At 40.2% G+C, this 15,884-nt stretch overlaps 1 protein-coding gene across 4 annotated transcripts in view; it reads left to right on the top strand.

Moving 5' to 3' along the window:
* The first annotated feature begins 14,725 nt into the window (after positions 1-14,725).
* Positions 14,726-15,884, top strand: part of NAALADL2 (N-acetylated alpha-linked acidic dipeptidase like 2) — a 1,495,786-nt gene continuing 1,494,627 nt past the window's right edge. For all 4 annotated transcript variants that reach the window (XM_043875325.1, XM_043875329.1, XM_043875328.1 and 1 more), the window contains exon 1: positions 14,726-14,871. The gene's annotated coding sequence lies outside the window, so the exon portion shown is untranslated. The remainder of the gene's footprint in view (positions 14,872-15,884) is intronic.

Here is a 15,884-nt window from a genome sequence, read left to right on the forward strand (position 1 = left end):
GGATTGAACCCATGTGCCCTTCATTGCAAGGTGGATTCTTAACCACTGGACCACCAGGAAAGTCCCTGGATGGATATTTTAGAATGGGTCAAAAGCAAACATTTATGTCTGATCTTGACAATCCATATTCATGTCTTCTGACTATACTCAGACCTGAGCTGTGAAGCAGCACCTTCAGAGCATCATTTTCAGGATTTGAATTAGCTCAACCGGAATTCCATCACCTCCATTAGCTTTGTTTATAATGATGCTTCCTAAGGCTCAACTTGGCTCCACATTCCAGGATGTCTGGCTCTAGGTGAATACACCATCGTGGTTATCCGGGTCATTAAGACCTTTTTAAAATAGTCCTTCTGTGTGTTCTTGCCACCTCCTCTTAATCTCTTCTGCTTCTGTTAAGTCCCTACCGTTTCTATCCTTCATTGCACCCATCTTTGCATGAAATGTTCCCTTGGTATGTCTAATTTTCTTGAAGGGATCTCTAGTCTTTTCCATTCTATTCTTTCCTCTATTTCTCTGCATTGTTCACTTTAAAAGGCTTTTTTATCTCTCCTTCCCAGTCTCAGAAACTCATCATGACCTAACTGCCAATTTCTTCCCCTTCATACTATAAGCCTAAAGTAATTGACACAAATAAGCAAATGAATATCAGGCTCTGACTCTGTTGAGATTTGTAGGGTCTTTGTCATCTCTTATTTTCATTCTCTTCTTTCCATGTAATAAAGCTTTAAGTGACCACATATTTGCCCAACTAAAGATTATAGTTTCCATGTATTTTGTATTTAAAGGTGACCATATGACAGAATCTTGACTAAAGAGATGTAAAAACAAAACAAGTATTGTGTATCACTCTGAGTCTTACACTAAACATACTTGGGGATTGTCTCCTCTTTCCATTGTTGGGAGATGGTAAGCACTGAAGCATCTTCCTTGAGTTGTATGTATGGGTGTAAACTATGACTTTAGTGGACCGAGATGACTACAAGGCCAAGACTGTCTTCTTACCTTTGGACACATACATGAACAAGGAATGAATGTCTATCTTATTAGAGCTTTGGTTCCTTTGTTATGATAGCCTAGTTTGCAATGCAAATAATACAGGGCCCTAGAGAAGAATGAACTTCCCTGGTGGCTCAGTTGCTAAAGAATGCATATGCATAAAGAATGCAATGCATAAGACCCAGATTTGATCCCAAGGTCAGGAAAATCCTCCAGGTATTCTTGGGCTTCCTGGGTGGCATTAGTGGTAAAGAACCTGCCTGCGAATGCAGGAGACATGAGAAGTGGGTTCGATCCCTGGGTCAGGAAGATCCCCTGGAGGAGGTCATGGTAACCCACTCCAGTACTCTTGCCTGGAGAATCCCAGGGACAAAGGAGCCTGGCAGGCTATAGTCCATAGAGTTGCAAAAAGTTGGACATGACTGAATCGACCTAGCACAGAGAAGAATGTGAGTGTAGAGTGTTTCCCCTTCCTGTATTCCTTCTCACTCTGGTGACAGGCATTTCTGAAACAGATCCTGGAGTGAGAACTAGAAATCTCTGAATCCTATCAGGAGATTGCCATTCAGAAATGAGTGGACCCATGAGGGAAAGGTCATTGGCCATGCATAAGCATGTGAGGTCTCTAAATTAGTCAGGCTCCTACTTCTCCTGACTCTACCTTTATTTTTTATTAATCTTTTGCATGAATTTATAAAGTAAGGGCTACTTGTATTAATCCAGGCATGGGTTTAATTTTTAGAAGGCTTTAGAAATGTTTAAAAATCAACAGAAGTATAATTTGTAAGAAAAAGGCATCCGACTATAAATGAGACCCATTTAATCTTGGAAGAAAAATTGATGACATAGCTTTTCTTTTTAATTAGTTGCTTTAGACCTCAGAGCTTATATTATCAGGAAGCCCAGGCTCTCCTTCATAAGACTTTTTTCCCTCATGTATTGTACAAAATTTGAGGCAGAGTGAGAGAAATGGAAAATGTGACCAGTCCCCTGAGGGGACCTTGTTAGGTTTGCTAGTGTTCCCACGGCCACTTACACTGGTTCTTAACCAGACAGAAGCATCCCTGGTCCCTGTTGCCACCCTCAGTGATCTAGTTTCCAGCTCAGGCTTTGGTAGAGCACTCATGAGCCTTGATCAGGCCTCCAAGGTGATATTTCCAGGCTCAGCTACTGGGACCAATATGCATAAGCCAATGGGGCCATTCAGTGTTGAGGCAAGGGTCACAAGCCTCTACTCTAAGGATATTTTCATTTTCTCAGGCCAAGGGGAAATTGGAAGTGTCTTCAGATTCTGAATAAATTAATTATTGTTTTAAAAAACTTAAAAAATCTCCTGTAAGGATAGATGTCAAAATATATCACTTGCAGTGTTTGCATGTTGAAATTGTGCTTGATTTTTACTTTGTTTTTATATTGTCTAAATATCTTCAATGAAAAAATTACTTTTTAAATAAGGTTTTTAATGCCATGATTTTTTTTTTTCATAGAATAATGAGAAATGACAACTTTAACAAATGACCCGGTGATTTGGACTCATGAGAGACTGAAGAACACAGGCAAGCACCCACTCTGTAAACTGTAAAGTCAGGTACGTCCAGAGGATAAAGCCACTAAGGATTGTTTCCCTGGAGCAGAAGTCACTGGACTCCATAACGTGGTAAGAACATTTAAACAATACTTTTGAGAAATTACTGGAGGCTTATTGTGCACTAGCATGGGAGTATAAGGCTTTCACAGTCGTAGGAAGGCCCACACACACTTGTAAGCTTTTTCTCAGGAGCCCTGCCAGGCTCTCGCAGGAGGAATCCAAGAAAGCTTCCACATGAAATTGCCAAGGAGTGAGAAAGGGTAGCGATTGTGCAAACCTCCCAACGTTTTCTTCCTAACAAGGGACTATTCTGAAATTTTGTCCCATCTGGAGAAAGGAGACTCTGCCCTAATCCAGCTCTATCCAGCCTTCATGTCTCATCTAAACTGCGAGAGGAGAAGCCATAATCAAGATGAGAGAAAGCTTAGAGGAAATAGCCAGGGAGTGTTGTACCTAGAGCAGGCTGGAGTGTAATAGTGGAAGGAACAGAGGGGAGAGCAGGAGAGCTAGAATGAGTCATGAGACAAATCCTACTGGATTAGAGTCAGAGCTCTCTATGCTGCAGGGCCGAGAGCTGATGATGCCCCAGTAGCAAGGAACACACCCAATGTCAGTTTCTCATACTTGATGATGATTTGGCCCCATCCATCCTTATTCTGGGATTCATGAAAACATTCTGTATTCTAGGTCTTTTGAGAATGTCCATTTTCTATTGCTAATTGCTACATTTATTTTTGTGTTACTTGCTTTGCACCTTTAAATATTCTAAGTTATAAGGCATGATGAAATAAGCAGTAAAAAGGTGGTAAGTGAAAGCTTTGATTTTTGGACTCTTGGTTGCAAATGATAGAAATCCAACTGAAACCAGTTTAAGGGAAATACGGTGTACATGACTCATGTGTTTGGGAGGCTTAAGGGATTGGGCATAGGTTAGAATGAATATAGTGTCCTTAGACTTTCAGTCTCGATTCTGCTTTCCTCCAGAGCTCCTCCACGAGGTGAGAGAGCTGGCTCCCAGCTGCTCTATAGCTAGAGCCTGTATAACTTTACAGAGAATCACAACTCTCTGTCCCTTAAGAATTACAATTAGTATTTTGAATTAAGAATTGCCTCTGGAGTCAGGGCCCTTTTCTATTTAATAAATAATAAATAGTTTTATCAAATTCATTGGAGGTAGAGAAAACCACTTTACAAAACACAAGGGGACATGGAAAGGGGAAAAAATGTAAACAGATGTCCATTGCATGAACTGGAATGCTAGTATGGAAGATATAAGAGTTACATCTGGAGCTATATTGTATACTTAATGTAAAAATCGTGAAAGTGAAGAAATCTCAAAATACACACTATATTAAGAAAGTTGGAGAGAAAGTATTATGTAGTGTTTGGAATTTTGTCTTTACCTATGCAAGACTTATTAAGTTATTAAAATCATTCTGTATTCTAGTAGTCTTCTTTTTTTCTGAATCATTAGATAATCATGTTATTTCTATTTCAAAGAAGATTCTAAATTATATTTAGGACTGTTGTGTATAGCTATCTAAGACATGCTCTAGTATGAAAAAGTCTCCCAGATATTCATGCTAAGCCATTCATTCAATAAACATAGCCTGGGTTGCACATACCATTTAATATTTTTTTGACCATTTGGTATATTGATAGAGAAGGAAAAGAGAAATAGTCAAGTTGCTTTCCCACCATACAGTCTAGCCATTTATCAATATTTTGGTATAAAATGGATTTTCCAGATGTGAACATATTTTAAAGAGTTTATTACATTATGATGAAAAAGAAAACTGGCAATTATTCAGTTATTCTTTCAGTTAACATAAGACTCATGAATATGAAAAATATAATAAGGAACAAAAGAAAGTTTACTTTGCATTAGAGGAAAAGAGGAAGAGGTAGAAAAAAACTTGAGTTTAATTTTTGAGTAATTAAAATTTTGATTTCATGCAAAGTTTTTTGGATTCTTTAATGAAACATATCTTTTAGACTGATAGAAAGAAATCCTTTGAACTATTTGAAATGTTGATATTTTGGAAAAAATCAATCAATATTATAGTAATAATAAACAGTAGTAATAATAATAAATAGTAATAAAATTTTGAAAAATATCCTCATTATTTCAGATATGGAAAATCATTACTGAATGAGGACAGAAAACTTAATTCATAGATTAAATATAGAAAAATGCTTCTTAATGTTGTATGTTAAAAGGAAAGAATAAAGCTTTGTATATAACTAAATCCTTAGTTCTTTCATGGATCTTTAGAATTCGTCTTTTTCTTGTTTAAGGGAAATTTTGTTGCTAGAATTAGTCAAAATAGACTGAAAGTTATTATAAACAATTCCAAAATGTCAGTTACTTAATGCAATAAAATTTTATTTCTCACACACAAAGTCCAAAGCAGATTTTCTAGATTCAGAGTCTCTCTGAGAGCTCTACTCTAAGTAGAAAGTCAAGACCCCAGGCTCTTTTCATCTCACGACTCCTCCGCAGAAGAGGCAGAGACTGAACACCCTCGGGAAGGCACATTTATTCTGGGTGTGGATTTGCTTTACCTGCCAGCAAGGCTTGGCCCATGCACCACTCACAGACTGACAGAATACCTCCATTCACCATCTTGAGATTCACACAACACTGTTTCCCAGCTAGATAAATGAGGCAGCATGATATTCACGGGTCTACCTATGTCACTGACTGGGATATAGCATACAGTATATGTTTTGAATACATATGGTGTTGTTTCTCCCAGAGTTGGAATGTATTGCTCCAGGAATCTAGAGGGAGAAATATGAGTAGCTTGTCTCATGATTATGCCTACTTATCCACTTGCAAAAGTCTGCTTTTTATCCCTAAACCTTTGGATGCTTCTGATTTAGTGATCTCAGTTTCCAGGGAACTAAGGAATATTATCACCAGGAGATAGGACCAATGTTCCACTGAACTGAAGACTGCCATTTGGCCATTTCAAGATTTTCATATCATCGAATTAACTGTCAAGGGGGGAGGACCTAATTGACTGGAATGATTGATCCTGATTATCAAAGAGAAATTAGGCTGCTGCTATATAATGGCCGGAGGACTAGATCTGGAACCCAGCAGATTCTCTGGGGTACCACCTAACATATGCATATTTAATATTAAAATTAATGGAAAACTACAGAAACACAGGAAAGACATAATTACTGAGGCATTAAATTCTTTGGGAATAAAGATCTGAATCATTTTGTCAGCTTAATACCCATAACCAGCAGAGATACCAGCTGAGGTGCAATGGATAATGAAAGTTATAATTATCAACTTTCTTCTGACTGGTTCCAGAAACAAGGACTCCAGCACTTTGTATAGAATACTTTCCCCCTTATGTTCTTATTGTTTTAAATAAAGTTTGGTGATGATAGTGCTTTTTCATCCTCGGTTATAGAGTATCCAAGGCAGGCTTATGATTGAACCACCAGAGGAACTAACTTAACTAATAGATCAAAAGGGTGGTGTTGCTGCTCTTCTCTGGGTCTCCCCTTTTGGGGGAGAGGGTGAGAGTACTGTTTGAATAAACGCAGAAGCATGAAGTTGTTGCTATAGAAGTTAAAATATTTGAGCAGAGAATGCGCACAGATGCTGAGATGACAAAGGTGAGGAGTGTGCTAGGTATTAGCCTGTGGGTTCTGCTCCAATCCACCCTTTGATTGTGTCTTCCATGAAGCTGGAGCTAGGATAGGTTACATTTCTGAGACACTGATGCGTTTCTGCTAACAGGCAGCACTGAAGAGACTTTGGAAAGTGAAAGAGGAGAGAAGGCACTTTCTTTTCCCCTGTCAACATGGTTGGAGTGGCAGCAGTCAGATATGGCCTCAACTGTCTCCTGCTGCTCCCAGAACTGATCTTGTTCCCTCTCAGAGGTATCAACTGCAGCCAAAAGTGCCCCTTGTTAAGAGGTCAGAGTACCATCTTCTGGAGACCCTTCTCTGAGCTCCTCAGGTACAAGTCATAGCTGAAAGACACCCTGTAACAAAGAGTCTGACTTCACTTTTTGACGTTTAGTTTCTGACTTTTGTTTAAGTCTCACCCTCCGTTTCTCAATTGGCCTTATCTTTGAATGGGCTGATAAGGAAGCGCAACTATGCCTCTGCCTTTGGCACCCATGGGCAGTTTAAACCTTGACTTTCCAGCCCATGCATAGGAATTTCTTCCTTAGCCCCACACCCCTAGAGTGGATATCAACCACGAAAGAGATCCAACCATCCCCTCTGCCTCCCTCAAGTCAGTAGGAATATACTTGTGCCTACTCTTTCCTCAGGAATCACTTCTACGTGTAATTTCAAATTCTTTTGGTGTGTGGAGTGCCATTAGCTTCTATATCCTACCCATAATTGGGAGGGAGTCCGTTCCACCTTTATGAGATAAGAGCTAACCATAAAATATGATTCCTCCCTAGAGGACTGAGAGACCAGTCATACATGGTTACTCTCTGAGCTCTGAGGTTTTGGTAACCCATCTCTTTCCTTTTGTTTTCTTGGTATATTTGTTATTACCGCTGCATAACAAATTACCAAAAACTAGTGTCTTACACAACCATTTATTATTTCCCAGCTTCTGCAGGTCAGGAATGGGGACACAGATTAACTTGGCACCTCCATAATCACAGTGTTTCATGAGGTTGTATTCAAACTGTTGGCAGGCACTGTGGTCTCATCTAAAGGCTTGATGAGTGGAAAAATCAACTTCCACGTTGTCTCCTACAGTTACTGGCAGGCCTCACGTCCTTGACACAAGAGACTTTCTTCCCATAGGACTGTCTCATGACGTGTCACCTGGCTTTCACCAGATGAGTAACTCAGGAGAGAGTGAAAGAAAGTATGCTTAGAGTGCAGCTATAGTCTTTTGTATCCTAATCTTGGAAGTGACATCTCTTTGGTGGTGATATTCTGGGCTTCCCTGGTGGCACAGCGGTAAAGAATCTGCCTGCAATGCAGGAGATGCAGGTTTGATCCCTGGGTTGGGAAGATCTCCTAGAGAAGGAAATGGCAACCCACTCCAGTATTCTTGCCTGGGAAATCCCATGGATGAAGGAGGCTGGCAGGCTACAGTCCATGGGGACATCTCATTCTGCTTTACTCTATTCATTAGGAGTATCACTAGATCCAGCCCATATTCAAAGGGAAGTTATTATACAGAGCACGAATCCCAGGAGGCAGAGGTTATGGAGACCATTTTATAAGTTCTCTATGACACCCAGTCCCAGGGGTGGTAGCTATTTCTGGCAATTGTCTCTGAATTACTTTCTATTCCTTCAGCTACAGATTACAACCTGTGTAATCATTGCCCTGATATTAAATCCCCTCTCTTTGAAAAGTGTGGTTTATTTTTCCTCACTTAGTATGGAGCTATAGAGTACTTAGAGAATTCTGCTAGAGTTTCTCCAACCATCCAGCTCACAAATAAAGACAGCTTAGCATACTGTCATCCATTTCCCATTGGTCAGAATCCAATTACATGACTAATACAACTGCATGGGAGGCTGAGAAATGTGTGAAGGAAAGCAACATTAGTGAAATTAACATCTTCTGCCACACTGTTTAATATTCAAGAAGTAATCCACACATTTTCAATACCTCCTGGATGCCACTTTCTCAGCTAAGTAACTTTCTTTACACAAATTTCTGCAAAATGTCAATATTCTCTATAAACAGTGTGATTTGAATTTATTTATTTTTCATTGACTTACTCATATTAAGGCCATTAATCTCTCAAAAAGCACTGGCAATAAATATCAGGGACTTTATATAGTTAACAATTACATAAAGTCTTCAGGTCAAAGGACTTTAACATAAGAATTATTATCTTTTAGTCATTACAGAATTAAAATATTAGTACTTGATTCCAAGCAGTATTTTCAGCAAAATAATAAGAAATTGGACAGTCTATTAGCATAAAATACACTGCAGTTTATAAATTAACTTCTCTGTTACTGGGAACTTTAAAATCCTTAGAGAAATAAATATGAATTTTATTTGTGTGTGAAGGTTTATCTGAACTTTTCAAGTGGTACAGATCTTTACAATCAAAATAGATGTAAATAAAATTCATAGTTTAGTTAGCAGGAATGCTTAATAGTAAATTTCAGTACTTTGTAACTATGACAGGAGGATTATTCAATTTCAAAATAAATTTTCCAACTTCATCTTTTTATACATTATGGAATTATGGATACAATTTGGCATTTGTTTTGTTTCTTTAAAATTTTCTTATTATTTTTGGCTGCGCTGGGTCTTTGCTGCTGCAGCAGGCTTTCTGTAGTTGCAGTGAGTTGGGGCTTCTCTCTAGTTGTCGTGTGTGGGCTTCTCATCGCAGTGGCTTTTCTTGTTGTGGAGCTCGGGTTCAGTAGTTGCTGCACATGGTCTTAGTTGCTCTGCGGCAAGTGGAATCTTCCCGGACCAGAGATCAAACCCTTGGTCCCTGCATTGGCAGACAGATTCTTTTATTTTTGTAAATTAATTTGGTATTAGAGTATAGCTGATTAACAAACAATGTTGTGATAGTTTCCAGTGAACAGTGAAGGGACTTAGCCATACATATAGATGTATCATTTCTACCCCAAGCTCCCCTCCCATGCAAGTTTGGCAGGCAGATTCTTAACCACTGGACCAACAGGGAAGTCTCTGTTTCTTTTTTTAATTTTTCAAGCAGATAATATATTTACATATTCCCTCAAAAGAAAACAATGTATGCAATGAAAAGGCTCTTTTCGCCCCCTCCTCAGTCCAATCAGTGCATTAAATTTTCCCTTTATATGAGTAAATATTGCTGATTTCATACACTTCCTTTCAGAATTTTCTTCAGTTGAGTTCAGTAACTCAGTCAAGCCCGACTCTCTGTGACCCCATGGACTGCAGCACACCTGGCTTCCCTGTCCATCACCAACCCCTGGAGCTTGCTCAACTCATGTCCATTGAGTTGGTGATGCCATCCAACCATCTCATCCTCTGTCATCCCCTTCTCTTCCTGCCTTCAATCTTTCCCAGAATCAAGGTCTTTTCCAATGAGTCAGTTATTTCACATCAGGTGGCCAGAGTATTGGAGCTTCAGCTTCAGCATCAGTCCTTCCAATGAATATTCAGGGTTGATTTCATTTAGGATTGACTAGCTTGATCTTCTTGCAGTCCAAGGGACTCTCAAGAGTCTTCTCCAACACCACAGTTCAAAGCACCAATTCTTTGCTACTCAGCTTTCTTTATGGTCCAACTCTCACATCCATACATGACTACTGGAAAAACCATGGTTTTGACTATAGTTCTTCTGTGTATTCTTGCTACATCTTCTTAATATCTTCTGGTTTTGTTAGGTCCATACTATTTCTGTCCTTTATTGTGCCCATCTCTGCATGAAATATTCCCTTGGTTTGTCTAATTTTCTTGAAGAGATCTCTAGTCATTCCCATTCTATTGTTTTCCTCTATTTCTTTGCATTGATCACTGAGGAAGGCTTTCATATCGTTCCTTGCTATTGTTTGGAACTCTTCATTCAGATGGACATATCTTTCCTTTTTCCCTTGCCTTTTGCTTCTCTTCTTTTCTCAGCTATTTGTAAGGCCTTCTCAGACAACCATTTTGCCTTTTTGTATTTCTTTTTCTTGGGGATGGTTTTAATTACTGCCTCTTGTATACTGTTATGATCCTCCATGAATAGTTCTTCAGGTGCTCTATCTATCAGATCTAGTCCCTTAAATCTATTTCTCACTTCTACTGTATAATCATAAGGGATGTGATTTAGGTCATACCTGAATGGTCTAGTGGGTTTCCCCACTTTCTTCAATTTAAGTCTGAATTTGGCAATAAGGAGTTCATGATCTAAGCCACAGTCAGCTCCCAGACTTGTTTTTGCTGACTGTATAGAGCTTCACAATCTTCAGCTACAAAGAATGTAATTAATCTGATTTTGGTATTGACCTTCTGGTGATGTCCATGTGTAGAGTCTTCTCTTGTGTTGTTGGAAGAGGGTGTTTTCTATGAGCAGTGCGTTCTCTAAGCAAAACTCTGTTAGCCTTTGCCCTGCTTCATTCTGTACTCCAAGGCCAAACTCGACTGGTACTCCAGGTATCTCTTGGCTTCCTACTTTTGCATTCCAGTCCCCTATGATGAAAAGGACATCTTTTTAGTTAGTTTAGAAGGTCCTGTAGGTCTTCATAGAACTGTTCAATTTCAGCTTTCTGCATTAGTGGTTGGGGCATAGACTTGGATTACTGTGATATTGAATGGATTGCCTTGAAAATGAACAGAGATCATTCTGTTGTTTTTGAGATTGCATCCAAGTACTGCATTTCAGCCTCTTCTGTTGACTGTGAGGGCAACTCCATTTCTTCTAAGGGATTCTTGCCCACGATAGTAGATGTAATGGTCATCTGAATTAAATTTGTCCATTCTGTTCCATTTTAGTTCACTGATTCCTAAAATCTCAGTGTTCACTCTTCCCATCTTATACATGTACAGGTATAACCATATCTCCTCTTTATAAAAAGTACTAATTTTAAGTACTGTTCTGTACTTTGTTTTTCTATATTGTTGTACTTTCCAAAACTGTTTGCAGAAAAGTTCTTGATTCTGTTTATTTTCCCTCCAACAGCTGTATAGTACATTCTATTATACAAATGTGTTAAAATTACTTTTACCACTGCCCTATAGATGGACTTTTAGGTTATTTTTAAACTTCTGTTATTATAATGAATAATGTACATGCATTATTCCTATAGAAGCAACTCTTAAAAGCAATTTGCTGGTTCTGGAATATAATTCTGGTATTTGTAATTTTGAGGATTACTAAACAGCTCTCCATACTCTGCTAAGTTGCTTCAGTCATGTCTGACTCTTTGCAACCCCATGGACTAGAGCCCATCAGGCTCCTCTGTCCATGGGATTCTCCAGGTAAGACTACGGGAGTGGGTTGCCATTTCCTATTCCAGGGAATCTTCCTGACCCAGGGATCAAACCCATGTCTCCTATGTCTCCTGCATTGGCAGTGCGTTCTTTATCACTAGGGCCACCTGGGAAAGAGCCAAATAGTTCTCTGTAGTGGGTGTGTAATAATTTTATACTCCAGAGATGTATGAGAATGCCTATTTCTTACAGTTATTTTTCCAATGAAATTTTTAATTACTTGAGAATTCCTAGTTGTGACATTGTCCATAAACTAAACCCATAAAGTGATCACTCTTCAACCTAGATTGTCTAAAAAGAGCAGAGTGTTGATTTTCAGATTTGAATAGTTTCAAGTAGACCTCTGCTAAAATATGTACAATATAGCATTGTAAATAAGTATCTATATTGTTGACAGAGCAAAACAAGGATATATATCTTTAAGACTGTCCTCCCCTATTGAACTGCATTAACTCTTAATCTGGAAACAGTGCTCTCAGCTAAAGTTCAAATTTGGCTGGAGAATCTGACTTCAACTTTGACACAGTCTTTAGTATTCTTGAAATTAGTTTTGAAAACTCTGAACTTGTTAAGGCTTTTTAACCAGTGCTTCTGTTATGTGGTGATTTAGCAACAGATAATGTTGTAACAGTGCTCGGAATGTGACATTATAACCTCCCTACCCTGAAGTTGTAAGTTAGAACAATATGGTCTTTTGCAGTCAAAACAATCAATCCTTCCCAAAATAATCTCATATGAAATCTTGAATAAAAATCCTATTAGCACTCTAAGGTTAAAGTCAGTTGTGTAAAAGGGACTTGTTACCAAAATGATATAAATTAATTATAACTGCTGTATATATAAAATGTCTTGAAAAGTGGATCACTATACATTATTAGTATCAATGAATGATGAGTTTAAAAGCTTTAAAAGCAAACACTTGTGTTTTAAAAGCAAACACTTGAATAAATTCACAAAATGCTCACAAGCCCATGAGGTTTAGTTTACAATGCCATAAGTCCAACTGAAAAAACACATTCCTGCCATTCTGGTGACTGAAGTGTTAATGGGCACACAGTCAGGTGGTAGATTTTTGTCTTTACTTAAAATGACTGGATCTACCTTAGACCAAAACGTTTCAGGCAAGGCAGACTTTTTAAAATTTAAATTGACCAGATATTCTGTGTCCCCAGCTTTAGTTTGTACTGCCTCTTTGTCTAAAGCAAGTCACAGGCCTTTATATTACAGCCAAAAGTTCAAAGGTTCCCTTTGAAAAGCTTCCTAATCTCTTTATTTTCTGGGCTTTGGTTTTGTTTTCTTGCTCATTCTAGTTCAAGGGCTTCACACCATTTAAGATTTTATCTCTTTGTTTCACTTTAATAAAGGTTTAATGATAATGTTTGCTTCAGCCTGAAGGCTTAGCAAAACTGAAACAGAGTGGGATTCTTATCTTACTTGGGTTTTTCCCAATTGTGCAAAAATTAATCCCCTCAAATATTTTGTTTGTTGTTTCTACACTGACAAAGGCACCTACAAGCCTTTTACCCTGCAGGAGATCCCCTAGAAATATACAAATCTGTAGATATTCTTCTAGAAGCTGATGGAGGGTTTTTTGGTTGTTGTTATTTTGTTTTTCTTTGGTTTTTTTTTTTTTTTTCTTTTCTCTTTTTTCTTCTATTTGAAAGCCTGGGTGATAGAGCAAGGTACCCATTTTCCTTTATCTGATAGAGAAAACTCTCCTCTAGCCTTTGGTGCCTACAGTAATTAGGGAGTAGAACTGCTTCTATTTGATCCTTTCACAACAGTTCTACTACTGGTTTTCTTGTTTGTGTAAAACAACTTCTGATTTCACATCTGTTAATTTACCCTTGCTCTCATAAAAACTTCAACCCCAAAATCTTCTTCAAAAAGTTTGATCCTACTTACAGAGGCCTAGCTAAAATTCCTTCCATTCCCTAGTGTTAATTAAAACCACTTTTCCTCTAGGCAGTTCCACTGCACAAAAATAATGTAACAAAAGTAGATAGAAACACAGTGAAAGCAGAAACAAAGAGGAGGGAGAATGAAAGTGTGAGAAATGGTTACTTGTTTTGGAATCTTTAACTGTATGCTCATCGTGGGTGGATACTCATACATTAAGTTACTAGTCTGGCTCTTATTTTCAAGTTCCCTCCTCAAATTTTTATTCACATTCCTTTCTTCCAAAATTGACAGTACGGAGGGAACATCATAGAGTTATTAAAACTAAGCAGAATGCATCCATCTGGCATGCCTTTCAGGAATCCAGCCCACTATTTTTTGCTATGGTTTGATGACTCAACCCCCTAAGATGCAGCACGGGAAGAATTTCCTCATTTTGCAGAGCTGCCAAATCTCATTCATTGGAGCAAAGCCTCCCCATTTGGGGCTCATTTTAAACAGTTGTTTATCTTTTTAAATATTTTTTTCAAATCTCCCTCAGTAGAGAGGGAGTGTATCATGATTTTCTAAATAGCGATAAACATGTTCCTCCTCCTATGAAGCGTCAGCTTTCTGGTCACCAAGCCTAGTTTCTTTTTTCTTCCCTCTTTCCCCTTTTTCTTCTCCCATCTCAGCTACCTCTGTTGGTCTCATCTGTTTCTTAGAGGTTCCAGTTTCTTTTCTTCCATTGAGACATTTGTCTCATTTATACTTCTTGAAAAATTTTTTTCTGCCTTCCTTTCAAAGCTGTTCATCTAAGATCTCTTTTCACTTATCCCCCCCCTTTTATTTTTAAAGCATAATAATTAAGCTTTAGTAAGTGCAAACTGCAAGCTCAACGTCAAGTACCCTCCCAGTATTCTCTCTTGAGGGAGGTGCCCTCATTATCCTGCTCAACAGATGAAAGACACAAAGGCGCGCGCGGACTGGAGGAACTTGCAGAATAAAGCCCCAAAGCTGGAAGGGACAGGGCTCAGCGCTCAACCCAGCTAGCTACTTGGCTCCGGAGGCAATGCACTTAAAAGAATGATCTTTAAAAAGCCTTATTAGAAACATATTTGTAAAGGATGTGCAACATATAACAGAATCTCATCTCTTTCCCACCATGGGACAAGTTTTCCAGTTCTTCCCATTAAAAAGAAACAAACAAAAAAAGCTTTCTCTTCTTGAGCCTGTCGCCATTTAACACCGCTACTCGAGGCCCCCTTCCCACTTCGCTCGGCAAACGTGTCTTTTTTTATGACTCAGCCCAGCTCGCTGCTTGCCAAGCGGCTGACGCTCGCGGCGGAGGCGCCGGGGCCACCGCTCGGGGGCGAGGGCTCGAGCGCTCCTCCCGCTTTACGGCTGCTGAAAACCCGGCCCGCGCCCGGCAGCCGTACCGCAGACGAGTCCGCGCCCGCGCCGCTCAGGTAATCCGAGTCCTTCTGTTTCCAAAGTTTTGCCCCAAGCAGCTCGGCGCTCTGAGGCGGCGCGGCCTCGGCCCAGCCGTCCGGACCTTTCCCCCGCTCCCCTCCCGCCGGGACCGGCGCAGCTGAGGCACGGGCCGCACTCCTGCGCGGGTCCCGGCGCGCCGATCGGGCTCAAGTCCCGGGCCAGAGGGGCGCTCGGGGGGTGGCTGGGTGAGAGCGACTTGGAGGGGCGCCCGGCGGGGCACCTGGCTTTGGCCGGCCTCGGGCACACGCCTCGGAGCAGCCCCGGGCCCCGCCTCGAGGCCCCCGCCCACCTCCCGGAGCCCCGCAGCGCCGGAGCACCCGTGTCTGACACGTTCACACACGCACGCACTCCCGGCCCCCGGGGCATCCTAGCGGGACGCAGGTAGAGACGGCGGCGCTGCGCAGCCTGCCTCAGGGAAGGCTCGCCGGAGGGGTGCCGTTGAATGCCGACCCGGAGGACGCGCACTAGGGCTTGCTGGAGGAAGTTGAGAGAATGTTGATGCTTGAGCAGGTTTCTACCCTAGTGTCTGGTTCTTACACCACAGTACCCCCACGGTCTCCTTCTTCTCTCCTCTTCATCCTGTAGCCCTTCTGTCTCTTCTTTTTTTTTGCATACTTACTACTACTATTATTATTTTCTTCTTTATTGGGTATCTCATCCTGTGGTGTCTTCTTTTGCCCCGCACTGTTAGAATAACAAGTACACATGCAGTATCCTTTTCTTTTCCATTGTTCTTAGCAAGGCTTTGCTTACCACGGCTTGTGCATTTGAGGAGCAGTGTATTGGATCCTGGCTGGACTGGGACGTGTGATTTAAGTTATTGGGCTGTGTCCTATTGCCTCAGTTGGCCATGCAGAACAGAGGAGATGAGTTTGTTTGAAACTGACCCTTAGTCATCTAGATGATGGTGTTGCCTCTTTTGGTGGGCTACCCCTTGACAAATAAGCAGTTACGTCAGGAGTTCCTGTAGTATTCACTCCAGTCAGTT

The sequence above is a fragment of the Cervus elaphus genome, chromosome 19 (genome assembly GCF_910594005.1).
Source record: "Cervus elaphus chromosome 19, mCerEla1.1, whole genome shotgun sequence".
Taxonomy (NCBI): Eukaryota; Metazoa; Chordata; class Mammalia; order Artiodactyla; family Cervidae; genus Cervus; species Cervus elaphus.